Source organism: Rhinopithecus bieti, unplaced genomic scaffold, assembly GCF_001698545.2.
Source record: "Rhinopithecus bieti isolate Rb0 unplaced genomic scaffold, ASM169854v2 scaffold_2723, whole genome shotgun sequence".
Lineage (NCBI taxonomy): Eukaryota > Metazoa > Chordata > Mammalia > Primates > Cercopithecidae > Rhinopithecus > Rhinopithecus bieti.
This window is the reverse complement of record NW_016804119.1, coordinates 2,695,572-2,699,413: the sequence shown is the minus strand read 5'-3', so window position 1 is coordinate 2,699,413 and position 3,842 is coordinate 2,695,572. Positions and strand designations below refer to the sequence as shown.

The window sequence follows — 3,842 nt, the reverse complement described above, 5'->3', positions numbered from 1 at the left end:
AAAAAAAAAAAAAAAAAAAAAAAAAGACTCCATTTTGTTCTGTACTAAGGGAAATTCTTCTGCTTTGAGATGCTGTTAATCTGTAACCCTAGCCCCAACCCTGTGCTCGCAGAAACATGTGCGGTGTTGACTCAAGATTTAATGGATTTAGGGCTGTGTAGGATGTGCTTTGTTAAAAATGTGTTTGCAGGCAGTATGCTTGGTAAAAGCCATCGCCATTCTCCAGTCTTGAGTACCCAGGGACACAATGCACTGCGGAAGGCCACAGGGACCTCTGCCCAAGAAAGCCTGGGTATTGTCCAAGGTTTCCCCCCACTGAGACAGCCTGAGATATGACCTCCTGGGAAGGAAAAACCTCACCCTCCCTCAGCCAGACACCCCTAAATGGTCTGTGCTGAAGAGGATTAGTGAAAGAGGCCTCTTTGCAGTTGAGATAAGCGGAAGGCATCTGTCTCCTGCTCATCCCTGGGAATGGAATGTCTCAGCGTAAAACAGGATCATACTTTCTATTTACTGAGATAGGAGAAAACCACCCTATGACTGGAGGTGAGACATGCTGGCGGCAATACTGCTCTTTACTGCACAGAGATGTTTGTGTAAAGTCAAACATAAATCTGTCCTACATGCGCATCAAGGCACAGCACCTTTCCTTAAACTTATTTATGACACAGAGACCTTTGCTCACATGTTTTCCTGCTGACCCTCTCCCCACCATTACCCTATAGTCCTGCCACATCCCCCTCACCAAGATAGTAGAGATAGTGATCAATAAACACCGAGGAAACTCAGAGACCAGCGCCAGCACGGGTCCTCCATATGCTGAGTGCCAGGCCCCTGCGCCCGCTGCTTTTTCTCTATACTTTGTCTCTGTGTCTTATTTCTTTTCTCACTCTCTTGTCCCACCTGATGAGAAATACCCACAGGTGAGGTGGGGTTGGCCCCCTTCAGCCAGGCACCTGTGGTCCCAAGTATTTGGGAGGCTGAGGTGGGAGGATGGCTTGATCCTGAGGGTAGAGGTTGCAGTGAGCTGCGATTGCGCCACTGCGCACCAGCCTTTGCAAAAAAGCAAGACCGCATCTCAAAATAAAATAAAATATATGAAAACAAAATTACTCAAAGTACAAAAATCCATTTTGTATATATGTCCACAAAGTAATAAAACCTACACAGACTCACAAAAAACTAAATGTTAATACAAAGCGTTGTCATTTTCCCCAGATTTTCAAAATATAAAAGATTTTCAAAATATATACATATGTGTGTATGTATTTATCTGTATGTATATATGTGTGTATAGGTGTGGGGATGTGCGTGTGTATATATATGTGTACATATATATATAAAGATTTTTAAAAATACAACTAGCAAGTTTTGTTTAACTGAAAAGGCATCTCATTTTGGTGGAAAAGAATAGTTTGGCAGCTGGGGGCAGTGGGGAATCCTGTCAGAATATTGTCAGATCTAAGAAAACAGGAAATGCCCCATCCTAGAAAAAGTAATGACCTTTCAACTGCCTGACCTGGAGGATGCTTCAGATACCTGTAAGAATTCTTTATACATAGGATTCTTTATACAGAGAAAAATCGAAAAGGACCCGCACGTTGTTATTCAACCAATTTCCAAAGCAGATGTCAAAGAGCAAGCTAGCCATGTTTACTAACATGACAACATGTATACAACCAATGGGATCAAATATCACAGTAAAATATTTACTGGAACACAAAGAAGAAAACAACAGACGCTGGGATCTACTTGAGGGTGGTGGGTGGGAGGAAGGAGAGGAGCAGAAAAAATAACTATTGGGGTCTGGGCGTGGTGGCTCATGCCTGTAATCCCAGCACTTTGAGAGGCCGACAGGGGTGGGTCACCTGAGATCAGGAGTTTAAGACCAGCCTGGCCAACATAGTGAAACCCTGTCTCTAGTAAAAAATACAAAATTAACCAGGTGTGACAGCAGGCATCTGTAATCCCAGCTACTCCGAAGGCTGAGGCAGGAGAATTGCTCGAACCTGGGAAGCAGAGGTTACAGTGAGCTGACATCATGCCATTATACTCGAGCCTGAGCAACAAGAGCAAAATTCAGTCTCAAAAGAAATAAAATAAAGTAAAATAAAAAATAACTCTTGGGTACTGGGCTTAATACCAGAGTGATGAAATAATCTGTATAACAAACCCCGAGGACAAAACTTTACCTATGTAACAAACATTCACATACGTCCCCAAACCTAAAGTAAAAACATAAATATAAAAAAACATTGGCCAAGTACCGTGGCTCACACCTGTAATCCCATCAGTTTGGGAGGTCAAGTTGGTCAGACACAAACAAAGTAATCCCACTCCGCTAAGGACTATGTTGAAAAAATTTTAAGAAGAGATTTAATAGACACTATGAGATTAAGGAAACTTAGAACTTAGTGTGAAATAGATTGACCAGCAGTAGAAGTAAGTTGGCCATCAGAAGGAAGCCTGGACAGGTCCCTTGTTTCTAAGGTATGGCACAAGGTAACTGGTAAGTCAGGACCGTCAGACCAGTTCCCGTACATAGACACTTGGTTACAGCTGGTGCTAGACCCCTCACGGTGGCTAAGAGGACAGGCAGCAGCAGTGCTAGTAGCAAAAGGACAGATAGTCAAGGAAGGATTCTGCTCCACCCGCCAAGGGAAATCAATTCCTGAAGTTCTGTTTGACCCAACACCAGAAGACCCATTGCAGGAGATGGCACCAGTGATCCTGGTGGTGCCTTCCTCTTACCAGGGAGAGAGGCTCCTTGCTCTTGAGCCCACAGTGCTTTCACCTCCATGAGACAAACATATCCCTAGGCCACCCAGAGTAGACAAGAGGGGATGTGAAGCCTCGGTAGAAACCCCTCCCTTGGCAGCTCGTTTACGACCCAAAACTGGGATACAAATGCCCCTGAGAGAGCAGCGGTGTACTGGGATAGATGAGGATGGGCACATGGTGGAGAGGCGTGTTTTGTGTACCAGCCATTTACCTCTGTCCACCTTCTCAACTGCAAAGACAATACCCCGTTCTATACTGAAAAGCCACAAGCTCTACCTGTTCTGCTCCAAACTATTATCCAGACCCATAACCCCACTTAGGCTGATGCTAGCAGCTGTTCATGTTCCTCTGTAACACAGACGAAAGGCGGAGAGAGCTCCAAGCAGCAACTAAGTGGCTGGAGGAACAGGCACCGGCTGGTTACCAAAACCCCCAAGAGTATGTAAGGACCCAGTTCCCAGGAACCGACCCCCAGTGGGACCCAAATGAAAGAGAGGGACATGCAAAGGCTGAACCGACACAGGGCAGCTCTCCTGGAAGGATTAAAGAGGGAGCCCGGAAGGCCACAAACGTTAACAAGGCCTCTGAGGTCATCCAGGGAAAAGAAGAAAGTCCAGCACAATTCTACCAGAGGCTGTGTGAGGCCTATCGTATGTCTACTCCCTTCCATCCCGATAGCCCTGAAAATCAGCACATGATTAACATGGCTTTAGTCAAAGCGCAGAAAACATTAGAAGAAAACTGCAGAAACAGGCCGGGTTTGCAGGGATGAATACGTCACAGTTATTAGAAATAGCTAGCCAGGTGTTTGTAAACAGGGAAGCAGTAAGCCGTAAGGATAACCACAAAGAGAATGAATGTCAGGCCCGGCGAATCGCCAACCTGTTAGCTGCAGGAATCAGAGGGGTCCCCCTGAAGAGGCAAGAGAAGGGGGGCATGGCCGGGCGCGGTGGCTCAAGCCTGTAATCCCAGCACTTTGGGAGGCCGAGACGGGCGGATCACGAGGTCAGGAGATCGAGACCATCCTGGCTAACACGGTGAAACCCCGTCTCTACTAAAAA

General features: G+C 45.9%; 1 protein-coding gene across 1 annotated transcript in view; it reads right to left on the bottom strand.

Annotated features, from left to right (window-relative positions):
- LOC108523812 (zinc finger protein 813-like) overlaps positions 1–3,842 on the bottom strand; it is a 65,433-nt gene that overhangs the window by 33,425 nt on the left and 28,166 nt on the right.